Raw genomic sequence first — 14,254 nt, 5'->3', positions numbered from 1 at the left:
TTTATATTCACAAGTCAACAAGTTTTTACTGGGGATCTGTCATGGTGCTGACACTCCCCTTACACATTGATGTCATATATCTCATGTCTTCTGCCCAGTGTATGGGAATACTCACTTTACCTCCAGCTTGACCTAAACCACAAAACCAGTAAAGAGCCACTGAGTGATATTGGGTCGAAGCTACAATATGCCAGCAAAATACAATTTTACATAAGACATGACATCACTCAAAACAACATGCATAATGCTAGTACTGAATAATGTCTGTTACAGCATATCTGGCTCAGAAAGCTGGTTCTATAACATGAAATCTATAAAAAAAAACATATTTCATGAAACATCAGTATAAAAGAATGTAATCTTTTCTTCTGACTCATAAAGCCCAATTATTTATGGCATTGTCACTCGCCAATGTAATCTCCGTTATATAAAGCATAAGTAAATATGGCTGAACCTCAAAAACAGAGTCTGTATGATAATGTACAGAGCCATGTGCTGCCATACTGTATTATTTAGACTCCATAGGGGACATTTGTCAGGGCTTGTATGCCAGTTTTTTTGCAAACCGTCAGGAATCGGGATTATTTTCCCCTTTACACAGGGGGAAGTGGGCCATGCTGGTTGGCGGTGTGGGCCGGTATAAGGCATTCCTTTCTCATGCCTGTGCACTTGTTATAACCTGCGCCTGTTCCTGTGCCGGTTAAAACACAGTTCTAGTGCAGGCAGGGCCTGATGTATCCAGCGGCTTACAATTCTACATCAGGAGGCCAGAGCACAGAGCAGGGGCAGGGTTTATACTGCATCATACAGTGACGCACAATACGCCAGCATATGGCAAACTGACCCCACATGTATGGAGATATTCTTTAAGTTTTAAGGGGTAGTCCGGGAATATGAACGTCTATCACAAAAATCCATGATGATATAAATAAATGAATACAACAATAATCAATGTCATTAGTCGCAAAATGGAGCTTAAATAGTTTGATTTTATGATTTACAAAAATTATGGCCTCTCTAAAGTAGGTGGAGTTATCACTAATATGGTCGCCACTGGAAACTACAAGTTCCATGAACCTTTAGTTCTCAGTAACTCCTCCTACCTCTTATGCTCTGCTCCCGGTGATGATGTAACAGGTTTTCTTGCTCTGTTACCATAGCAATGATGTGTAACTGCCATCACCAAAACACTAGCCATACAGGATGCACTGCAACCAACTGACTACAGCCAAACGTAGTTATGATCACATGACTTGCCCAGGCAGCTGCAGGACATGTGATGTGGACATGTGACCAGCGGCCATCTTCTCTCCTGTGTCTGCTCCACAACGGACCGCGCAGAGGAAATTAACAGACTGATTAAAGGTCCGGTAGCATTTTAATTCTTCATTACAGTCTATGTCATCAGCATTTTTCTGCTAAGGCGAGCAACATTTTAAGCAACAATTAATTACACATTAGCTTATATTTTGAGTGCCCATTTGTATATGAATTATGCTGATTCCTGGAATACCCCTTTAAGTTTTTTAAACAATTTAGCTACCTATTGACCAACAAGTTTTGCTCTTCCTCTAAATCCTCGATCCATCACATGTATTTACTACGCTGAAATAATTATTGGACACATCACACATTTTCTAAGAAAATCTGTGGCTCCTCTAAATTGGTCTCTAGGTTGGCCCAATCCTGCAGACTGCCCACACTGGGAGTCATTGCATCATAGGTAATATGTAGAAAGTATTTCCCTCCTTCCAGCAGAACAGCGGCATCGGCACCGTATTGACTGTATAATTGAGGGCAGTGAAGTTTGAGCAACAGATGGGTAGCACCTGCATTATATTTCCATATAAGGAAAGGACTCCTGTTCTCTACAATGTGTGCAGTCTGTGGGATTGGGCCAAAATATGTGGTTTGTGTACAGATCCCTAAAGATACTATTGAAATGCTATTCTAATTCGATATCCGCATGGAAAAAGTATTGAACACATGAAGCACGAGAGGTCAAAAGAGCAGCAGAAAGTCATGACACCTGCTGAAATCTATCAATAATTAGAAAGCAATGATGCCACTTACTGTAAAATCCTACCGGCTTGTACAACTGATGGCCTATAAAATTGTATCTCTTTATCAAGATAAATATTGTCTAAATACCATCATGAATTACTAGGCAGTTTCTAATCAGCTCAATTCAATTTTAATATGTCACAGTCTGTATTTAGTGTTGGTTAGAAAAAGTTAGTTTCATTCCGGGACACTATACAGAAGTTTGTCATTCTTTATGTTATCTAACTACTGTACTGCATATCTGAGTCTAGCGGCAATGCAACAAAACATGTTGACCCTTTGGTAGATGTATCTTCAATTAGTTGAGGTAACAAGGTTTTATGCATATACTGTACACAATTTGAGAGCATCTATTTTATCCCTAGGAGAGCATCATTAATGATGTAGCTTGACTAGCAGCATTGACAGTCTTAACAGTGTTCAAGGTCACATCAATAGATTTGTCATGTCTCCTGTTGGTAATGCTGGGCTGAAAAGAAGGCAAGGGTCAAAACCCTGAGAGGTGTTTGCTCACCTGCATATCAGTAGCTCATTAACCAGGTATAAAACCACCTTCCATCTGAAGGATCATAACCAGTAATTGGTAATAACATCCAATGTGTGAATACTGGTTGATATGAACTTTAGTTACCTATTATTAACTCTGGTACCTGATCACCCCTTTTGGAACTCAGACTTTGTACTTTAAAGGTATCTTTTTGTGCCTTTCCCTTGGACTTTTTTCATTCTTTGGTTATTGATTTTGTCTTGACGCATGTGATATGAATTGTGTTAGTGTACCCCCTTATTTAACTCGAGAGTGGGGGCTCATCACAACGCACTTTCCTGGTTTTGACTTGGCTCTTTTAATTCCTAACCTTTGCTGTACTTAGTGAAGGGAATGCCTGCTAGTAAGGAGATATAATTTAGGGTGGTCTTCAAGTAGGCAGGGACAGTTTGGAGGTTTTAGTATCAAGGTCACTACTTCCCCACCCACCCTCCTACCCTGCTTTACCTGTTTTATGGTAAAGTACAAGAAGAACCAATGTGCCTAAGAGTTACATTTGGATCCAGAAGTGTAGAGTATCCTCTTCATCTTGGGTTAAGCAAGTGTTTTCCTTCTCGGCCTCTTCAGTCCCTGGGCTTCTCCCAAAGACACCAAGAGTTATCCCTCTTACAGTAGGGATGAAAAATGTATGCAGGACCCAGAGAAAAATTGTAAAGATAATCTACCAGTAGACTGATTACACTAAAAATACTCACCTCTGCTCCTCTTCATCTTGATTCTGGTGGTGGACTTGCTTATCTTGACACACCAGGATCGCTTTAAGAAGAGACTTCTAAAAAGCAGGACACAATGTCCCGTGCTCCGGACTGCTGATTATTATGAATAATTAGTAGCCAGGAGCACCGGAAGTCATTCTGCTTTTTATAAATCTCTTTTTAGGTGATCCCGGCGTGTCAAGATCACCGCTGGGATGAAGAGGAGTGGAGGTGAGTATTTTCAACTATTGATAGATTTCCTTTAAATGTTGCATGAAATTTACAGTACTTATGCCTTTATATACAGTCAAGGGGCATTTGGAGCTTTACCCGGAGCCAGTCCATTCATATGTAAGTGAATGTGTGACCAGTACCAGTATAATTTTCAGCACTGGATGAAATACTTCCTCTCCCTTTTTACAATTCATTCTGGAATATTACATGTATAAACAATGCATTGGAGGAAAAATCTGATTCGGTGTAAAACTGTTGTTTTTCAAAAAACAACATAATAAAAAAATAAACATTCCTCCAAATTAGCATTTCCTTTTGAGCGGTAATAAGCTGTAGAAACCATCAGCGGCCAACCTGTTAGAAATTCTATGCATATTCCAGATTTTGTGCTTCTGAGAACAATGATTGGCAGCTGATTAGCCTTTTGCTCGAGCCATTATCCTCTTTAGTGAAATTAGTTGCCTAGAAAATTACATTGTAATCTATAAAGGGGAAACAGCTATTTTGAAAGCTCTCCAGACTATAATCCTTTATTTGCACAGTGTACACAATGTTTTTCTTTATATATATTTTTTAATATTTAATTCACCTTATGTTCTGCTTTTTACTTTCGAATGATTTCTAATAGATTCCTGTAATTTTCAGTCTGGATACTTATTATTCCTGTCTAGGGATGGCATTACTTACCTAACAGAGCATTAACAAATACGAGCCTGATTATTACTAATATACTATGTCATTACAAAAAGAAATCTCAGCAACATATGTTCATTTACAGAGCAAGGCCCAGCAAGCTATAACTAATTGTCAGGGGTTTCCCATAAATCAAACAGAAAATGAACGCTAAAAATTGATGGATTGAGGATGATAAAATATTTTGGGGCAGTTAGTATTATGTACTGATGCCACAAGGTCCAACATTTTATTAAGTATCTAACCTCTCAACAAACTTTGCAGAAATCAGTAGTACAGTGTGTGTACAGGAGGAGAAAAACTGGTTTGGGTTGTTAGGTTTGAGTGGACCAAGCATCACATGCCCCTAGGTACAGACAACTGGCACAACCTTCGGCCTATTGGAACCGGGTGTTATGTGATCACATGTCTGGGGAGGCATGTCCATACCCTTCAGCCATGCACTACTGATCCACTGAGCAGGACGTTTCATTTTAAGGCTCACATGAGCCTGCTAGTCTTCTTGCCAAATAACCATGGCTTAAGAGACCAGGTCCACAAAATTTTTGTTTCTGGGTTTGGACACCCCATTTAATGATGGGCACTATACCTTACAGTTTATAACAAGGACATCCTTACTGGGACTGCCCTTGTAAGGGCAGGAGTCATTTCTATGAGGATTAGGGGTGAACCCCAGGGTGTTCTAGGCTTACTATCCTAGTAACATACCTGAAAGGACTCTTATTACTGATCTGTTCTACATTTCATTTACCTCCAGTACCACTTTGGGTAAGATCCTACCAATTTTTAACCCTGGGTGGTCAGCTACTTTGGAATTTTTTCTTTACTATTGGATTCTATTTATCCTTTTATGGTTTATTTTGTGATGTTCTTGTGATTATTGTGTATTATTTTAACTGTGTACTTATAGTAAAAGTTACATTTTAATTTTCACAATTTTTACTTGTCATAATATCGTAATTTTGACTCATGATGATATCTTTCTCTTGAGTTATTTAAGTGGACCTGAACCACACTGTTTGGATTTGTGCCATTTATCCGAGGATTGTTGCTTCCCGATGACATCACGGAGAGCGACCATCCTATGTAAAATGGCAGCACACACACATCAACAACATTATAAGGGTTAACACCTCTGTTCAGTGCCATAACCAATTGCAGGTGTCACTGGTGGGTGTTCGGGAACTGAAATTTTGTTCAAGGTTTGGCTGAGTCCAGACCTGAACGAGTCCTTTCATCACTACTTGCGAAGCAGTTACTGCTGACCTAATATAACGCATGGCTACAGCAAACCCTTTTTTAGGGGTTTTACCAAGTTTGATTGCTATTACCTACCTACAAGATAGGTTATAAAAATCTTATTTGTTGATAGAAAGGGGATCACAGTTTGTAATTATCAAAATTTGCTTGAGACTTCCTTTACGGTGCAATAAATTAGCACAAACATAGGTGTTAAAAAGAAACTGCTATGCATTTCAGATTTACATATGTCAAGCTGAAATTTCACATCTGTAATTTAGATTTTTTTTTCCTTCTATCCATCACGTACACAGCCATATGAGGCCCAGAGAAATGTATTATGAATGTGTCACTTTCTCAATGTCTCTTCACGACGCCCCACTCTCAATTACTCTGTGGGGAATCTTAACTAGTCCAGTGCTCTGACTCTGTGCCATTCTTATTGCATAGTAAATGTATCTGTAATTGCAATTCTTTTCTATTTACCTCCTGCCCAGAAGAAAGCAGCACTTACACACTAAGTAAAACACCCATGGCACCTCTCAGGTAGATGTAAAGTATTGCAGACCAGGTGAGCTGCCAGCCTGAGACTGTCAAGTTTTAATTTACTTGCCTTGTTTGAGTGTTTAATTGTTGTGCGTCACCATATTGTCTTCTCCATGGACGGCATGCTTTGAGCTTTGTTCTGGTTCTTCATCATCATGTAGATAATTATACAGTCATTACTCCAGGCTCAGGAGTAAAAGACTAAATTTGCTGTTGTTTTTTTTTTATTGAAATATACTTACAATATACTTATAAGGAGAAAAGTATCCCTATATGATGAATAGACAATTGTACCGGCTCCATACCGGCAGAAGACAACACATTGTCCGATTATTTCATCATGTATGGGATGTCATTGCTAATGTGAACCCCTAGCTTACCTAGACTTCCTACAATTGATTGATTTGACCCAAACCTGAAGGCAGCAGCCAAGGAACCTGTATAGAAACACACCATCACAAATTCCTGAGCAACATTTGTTTTTGTCAGTTTTTCTTTCTCTTCTGGTCAACTAAGATGACCTATTGAAGACAGACCTTAGTGTCTAGACTTCTAGTGTTTGTGACTCAGGATATATATATATATATATATGTATATATATATATATATATATATATATATATATATATATATATATCCAAATTGGCACCTGACCCTAATGGGGCTCACAATCTAATCAACCTACCAGTATGTTTTAGAGTGTGGGAGGAAACCAGAGGAGCTGGAGGAGGAAACCCATACAAACTGTTTGCAGATGTTGACCCTGGGACATTAACCCATGTCCCCAGCTCTGCAATCTTGACTTTTTTTTTTATAATTGCAGCAAATTAACGAATATTTTAGTATCAAAGTTTTTGTATTCCTTAAAAATAAAAGAGCACATGCACAATTAGGCTAAATGGCCAAGACCGTTCCGATGCTGGTCTATGAAAGACGGATATGAAATGCAGAATTGCATCCATTTAGCATCCATTTTTCAAGAATCCTCGTGAACTTTATCAAGTCTATGAATGTTCCCTGGAAAATGGTTCAGACTAGGATATGCCCTATTTTTTCAGTGGAAAGGATGCATGACCATGTGCATTGTTCTTTTTAAAAGTAATGTATTTAGTGTACGTCAGTCATCTGTCGTGAGCCCTAAACCTATTAAATTAAAAGTCACGATAAACCATAAAATACAAAAGCTTTCTGCCTCAAACAATATGAGAAGCATATCATTCTGTGTGCAGATTAGTTTTCTTTTTATCAAATCCACCAGCATGACATTGAACATTGTTTAATGCAGTTAGTAGAAAAAGCACTTTAAACAAATAAAAAACTTTGCAAAGAAATTGTCATCATTTTTTCATTCAATCTTATCTGTTTATTGACACAGATAGCATTTTCATACAGTGCTTTTAGCATGCTGACCCTTGAATGTTGTATACATAAGTGGTTTTTAACATCCATGGTGTACAAAGAGTTTTATGATTCAAGTACGAAACAGGAATATAACAGGTTGGTAAAAGGCAGGTTAGCGGTAATATCACAGCAGTAGTCATTTTCTGTCACAAAAAAAAGTAAACTATAAAATATAAATGTATCATTTCTTTCATTGCCTTGTATTGTGATGGCTGTAATTCCTCTGGTTCTATTCAAATAACCTCAACGGTAAAGGAATATATTCCATTAAAAACTTAATACTTGGGACTAAAGAAGTTTCCAGGAATCCTGCTCCAGTGTCCCCCCAGGGCTTCTCTTCTTCGGCTTGGCCATGAGTATCGGGGGGCACTAATGCTAATCAGTGGCCTCATCAAAATACGGTATGAAATAAGAGGAAGTGAGGTTCCCCAAGGAGGCCATTGGTTGCTGGGAGTGGAATACATGACCCCCAATTTTCAGACCTAGCCATCAGGGCCTAGGACCCGAAGTACCGTTACTTACGCTTCCTTACATACTTCCATACATACATTACTTGTATGCAAAAGTACCCTTACTTACATACTTACCCTTACATACATACTTACATACATTACATACAAAAGTACCCATACATACATACATACAAAAGGACCCTTACTTAGCGTCATATTCCAGGCCACTTTCATCAACAACATTCAATACCTGCAATGGTTGTCCAATTATCAAATAACTTCTTTTGAGGCCACTTAGTGTTTTAATAGTGAGGAGTCGCCTCAGTAACTTACCATATGAGTGGTCTCTATACAATAATGCTATGTTCTAATAGTCATTGCTATTAACAGAGGAAAGTAAAGACTATTATAGTTTCTTTACTTTGAATATTTTTTAATAATACATGACTGTGTTCCAGGACCTCTTGTCATTGGCTTGGCCCTGAGGCCTTCTCAAACTATGGTATGACACAAGAGCAAGTGACGTTCCATCGTCCAAGGAGACCAATGATTGCTGGAAGCGGAACACATTATCACCAAACCTAAAACCTAGCCATCAGGTCCTAGGGCCAGAAGTACTTAACTTACTTACATACTTACCTTTCTTGGCTTCATATTCCAGGACACACCAAGGCCAATTACCATTTTAATAGTCAGTAGTCACCTAAGTAACTTACCATATGAGTGGCTCTATACAATACTGCTATGTTCTATTAGTCATTGCTATTATTAGAGGAAAGTAAAGACAATTAAAGTTTCTTTACTCTGAATAATTTTCTAATAATACATGACATTAATAGAAAAGTAAATTAGAAAACCAATAAACAATAATTTTCTTAATTACTCTTTATAGGTTAGCGGTGGACATTTTTAAATTTTTATAAAGCACATTAATAACTTAACCCTTTAAGCCTAATGACTGCTCTCACAGGGGCTGGGAAATATTGTGCAGGATAGGGAAATATTAGTCCAGCTGCCTCAATCATCAGTTACCTTGGACCAGGCCGCCACTTATGATTCCCTGTTCTACTTCCAATTTGGATTTGTTTGCATGGTTGTCCCTGAGTTTGTAACCATAAACATGAATTACCTATGTAGCCATTCACTGGGTTCAGTGGTTTTGTGCCTTATACTGTGGAGACTAACTGGCTTTGTGTATACTGAAACCTACTTATGTATTTGGATCGGTGGCTCCTTAAGTACGGTAAATTTCCTTTTGCAGTGGAAATTCCAGAATTGCTTTTAGACTTTAAGTGATTTTTGTTTCCCATCAAATCAAATGGAAAAAACGAAAGTGGCATTAATATCCATTTTTTATGCAAATTTAAATGTAGTGTGAAGGTGTAGATCTCATCTTCTGGAGCTCCTTACCCAAGTTCATCTGAGCTAAGAGTGACTGCTTCATGGAAATACCATATGACGGCTAGAAGCATAAGAAAATGTGATTTCTTTTGATAAGATATAAAGTACATACACGCTGTCTGCAATTGTCCTTGTAGATTTTTCATGCTGCCCTTCTTCCTTGTACTGATTTCAGGGTTAATTATTTTCTATTCATCTCTCAATAAAATATGAACTTGAGTAGAAATCCTGCACCTTAACGCGAAGGTAGAAATTGATATTGTTGTGTAATCCCTGGATACCTTGATCACTATTACATTATTAAATTTAATTAATTATGCCGGGGTTGCAGCTTCTTTTATCACCAGCTCCATCAGTGGAACTAATGATAAGAGAGACAACACGCTGAATCCATTATCTAATACCACAACAGAAATGTGTAACATATGTGAAATGCCGGACTTCGGGTGTGACTAGGAACACATTTTCTTTTGTTCATGGCGCCCACAGGAGACTGTTTCTAGACTTCAAAGTTTCCTTTAATTTGATCATCAGCCATACATAAGAGGGGATATATACATATACTAATGCATTAGTGGTAGCATGACTGTCTGTTATTTGTTGTCCCTTATCCACGGATAGGTGACAGTCCACCACTCTTCAGAAGAGTTGGGCTCTTGTTCCCCCATTTATGTATCCGGATGCTTCATTTATTTTCTATGAGAGTGTTGGGGATAATGGATCGACATTGTGACAAGGGTATAAAAGTTAAATGTCGAAAAATCCCTTCCGCATATCATTTTACGGGTGTTTGAACCAACAACCTTACTCAGGGTATCCACAGGATTTACTGCCCCGGTGTAGAGCATAAGAACTGAATTGGCATGCTGTCCATCATAAACGCTTGTTGGGACAAACTCTTTCAAGTACAAATGTCCAGAGGAAAATGCAACAGGTCAACTACAAGCAGCCTAAAGCAGCATAAGTTTGAAGATAAAGACATTTTGGTTGGCTACCAAAACCAGTAGAAAATTTGTAAATTTGTCTGTACATGGTGTGTATCCACATGGTTAGACCAGGTGTGGGGAGTGTCTCTTCCACCCTGGGAAGTTTGATCTTATCTTGACAGTGTAAGGCTCCTCAGTGGTGGCACTGCAGGAAAACTAAACACTTTGTCCATGATTGCTGGGAGTCCCATCAACAAGACCCTTGACTAAGAATCATAAAAATAATTTGTCTAACAAAGTGTACACTGCCTTACTAAGTCTTCATTTCAAATACTCTGTTTTTGTTGTTGTTTTTTTTAAAGCTTCCTTCCCCTGACCCCATTCCCATGGATTTAAATTTCGGCTACATCATCAATTTCCTGGTCAATATCTGTTCTGCCAGATCTCAGTATCACACCCATTTTATTCAATTTTTTGCCAGGCTTTTTATTTTCCTAAATATTTATAGCAGAATGGATCAGTGAATTGACTCTAAAATACAAAACATTTGCCTCCCACACACTTCTGTTCACTGCCAAGGAAGATGTGAAGAAATTAGAGCTGGTTCTATCGAACACATAGCTTAGGAATATGTACAATAGAAATGAGAACATGGGTGACATACAATATATTGCAATTCATACTTTATTTCCCCATATGTATGATGAATAATAGTTTAACTTTAACAAAAGGTTTATTTTCTTATTTTATCAAGTCATTGAATGTGATTTAGCAGTGGTGATCAATGCGTGAACGAGGCTTAGACATGGTTTATTTTTTAAGAGTAATATCTGAAAAGAAGATGGATTATATTTTATGTACGGTATTTATTATTTTTATATTTATTTTTTTTATTTATTATTATTACAATCCCACTTGATGGTATAGGAAGTCTAGCATCAAAATCCATCATGATACACCAGGGACACTTACTCATAGATCCAGGCACAGCGACTGCGGGAATCTTCTTATATTTAAAATAAACACAACGTACAGGTTGTTCTATATGTGGGGAGCTTCCCAGGGAAGCTTCTGTCCCGAGATACACGGAGTGAATGTTGGACAAACGTGAATCAATCAGGATAAGAAAGGTACTTTCAGCACTTCAGGATCTTCTAAAAGCAACTTTTCTCATAACAATCTATTCTCACATCAGTAAAGATATGAACACCGGTAATTATTGTTAAGACATTTTAGACTCATCCGAATTTTTAGTTATAAACATTCATTCACAGGTTAAACGCAAATCTACGCCAGGTTGGACTTGACATATTTTTCCCGGCAGCGCAGGTGCCACATTCAGGGGCCTGTTCCTGTTGATGTATCTGCTGGGGGTGTGTGGCCTATATCCTATGCCGGTGCACTAGTGCTGGTGTATGATAAATTTCCCCCTATCAGAATAGGTTATCTTCTCACGTTGTGTAATGGCTGATGAATTTACCCTGCTTGTAATCCCACTGCCAGTCCGCAAACATCAGAAGTCAGTTGCTATCACCTATTTTATGATATGTATAAATTCAGTGACTGTGCCTTGGCCGTGGGGCGGAGCTCAACTTTAGCATTGCAAAGGTTGATTTTCAGTCAGGTAACACTTTTTTGCTGTGGATCAAAAATCTGGAGATTTTTTTACACGTTGTGCCACTAAGATCGTCTTAAATTCCATACGTCACAAAGTTAGTGTCACTCTGTGGATTTACAGCACATGTGAATACACCCTTTACCATGTCCACTTTAAGCACATTCCAGCAAATAATTTATATAGTTTTCTAATGAAAAGTTACAACATTTTCCAATATACTTCCTGTATCAATTTTTAACGGTTTTCTTACCCCTTTCTGTCAACAGGAAGCTTCATTGTTTACTTCCTGTAGATAAACACCGATGCATGGTCACGTGATATTACACCGCCACACAGCTTGTTATAACACACAGTCTAATTAAAGCTGTGTGATGCTAATGAGCCATGCACCTGGCTGACATTACATGACCATGGACCTGTGTTTATCTACAGGAAGTAGACAAATGAAGCTTCCAGTTGCATGACAGCAAGAAGCGGAGATCTAGAAAACCGTTAAGAATTGATACACATCTTGGACTGGTTTTCAACAATTGCTGGGGGAAACAAAGTTTTGTAATTAGAGATAGAACAATAGATTTGCGGGTTCCAAGACTCATTGAATCACAAATTAATTCCTAGTTCCCTCTGCTATTGGTATTTATTGGGTGAATTAATTTTATTAGTTTTAATTTGTCAGATAAATTGAAGGGGTTTTCCAAATAAATAAATGTGTACTTACCTTCTCTGACACTCCCAGTTTCCTTCACCGCCAACAACTTTTTATTGCCCCCCCCCCCCCAGTCTACTACTAGATTTTTTATAAAGTTGGACAACCCATTTAAAAGGGGGTTTCCCACACTATGCACAGGATAGCTGAGCTTATCCAGGGCCTTAGACTTGTCTACTGAGACATAATTTGCAAAATGCATGTGACATCATCACTTCCAATGTGATGGGACCGTTAGCACCACCATGAGAGTGGTGTGCCATCACTGAAACCAAGGAGGGCCCCTAAGAGGTAGGTATGTTTTCCTTATTATTCTTTCTATTTTTAAGTGCTGCAACTTCAACATATGTTCCTGAAAATTGAAAAAAAAACATTTTTGAAGCTCAGCTTGCACTTTAGAAATTGTTAATGAATGCTGATCTCCACTATGAATCAGACATGAGTGATTCCCTTCAATTTCAAAAGTACTTTTGACCTCACAAAGCTGCAGACAGTGTTAGGCATTGGCCCTAGAGAATTGTGTTACGATGCCTCTGTGTGTGATGTGTGTAGCTGGACTTGAAGTTTCTAGAGAGGTGTTTTCTCACTGCTGTCAAACTGCTCCCCCCACTGTAATATCTCACCAGTAGTCTGCCATTGCTCTTACTTAGAATGCATGGGAAGTGCTGTGCTCTGAATTGATCTTACGTAGAAGTGCAGTCCAGTAACTATCATGGAATATGCACACATCTCAGACTTGCTGCTAATAATTACACACACAAAGGTATGGTAACACAGATTCTAGGGACATACCTTTGTATGGTGGAAACTTCTCTTAGACTCCCCTAAGGGCCTCTTGATGCAATTGTGTGGTCAAGCCAGGCTGGAACCCGTAAAAAGCACACAGTTGGGAGGATTGGGGGGGGGGGGGGTTTCATCATCCTTCGCTTCTCCATAGGAAACTGAGTGTCAGCTCGACTCGTGCATAGTGACCGTGAGTAATAGACCTCTAGGCCCCAATACTGTTGTGTGAATGGAGCCTAATGAGGATGACCTGTCATCATGTCTGTTTCAGTCAATCCAATGAAAGCCTTAGAGAAAACCTACTCCTAGCACTCTTTATTGTGTCATTCCTCCATCGTTCCTCCGTTATTCTTCCCTGAAGTTTATGATTAAAACGGAGGACCCCTTTAACCATTACGGCAGCGACACCCTTGTGCCCCGCAGTAAAATACACATATAACACTCTACACGTCCAATTTTCTACATTGAAATCCAGTCTATTATCCCGGCATTATGCACTGATGACTTGCATGTATCCGGCTGCAGCAAATTGACAATGTAGAAGCTTAGAACTTCGTATCAGTTTATGTTATAATTTTCCTTTTAGAAACCCAGAGCAAATATCTATTATTTCCTTCAAAATCACTTTTCATTTTTGCTCTCCCCAAGGATAAGTTGTTGGTTACTGTTATTATGCTGGAGGCAGATTTATCACAAACACCATCTGCCATAACCAAGGAATTTCAGTTTTCACAAACAGAATTTAAAACATCCAGGGCCTCCATCCAACACGCATACAATAGGAGCGCTTGTCACCTTCGTTAGCTCCTCACGCTGTAAAGGATTTACTACCCGTGTACCGATTGTTGCGACTCTAGAAAATGGATCTTCAGACGCTTCCATCAAATGAAGTACACATTTGTGTAGCCATAAATAATACAATCTAAATAAGGGAAGGTGTTAGCGCCAA

General features: G+C 38.6%; 1 protein-coding gene across 3 annotated transcripts in view; it reads left to right on the top strand.

The window, feature by feature from the left end:
- Positions 1-14,254, top strand: part of MACROD2 (mono-ADP ribosylhydrolase 2) — a 1,393,268-nt gene that overhangs the window by 502,870 nt on the left and 876,144 nt on the right. The gene's annotated exons all lie outside the window — the stretch shown is intronic.

The sequence above is a fragment of the Engystomops pustulosus genome, chromosome 3 (genome assembly GCF_040894005.1).
Source record: "Engystomops pustulosus chromosome 3, aEngPut4.maternal, whole genome shotgun sequence".
Classification (NCBI taxonomy): Eukaryota; Metazoa; Chordata; class Amphibia; order Anura; family Leptodactylidae; genus Engystomops; species Engystomops pustulosus.
This window is presented reverse-complemented; position numbering and strand designations above follow the sequence as displayed.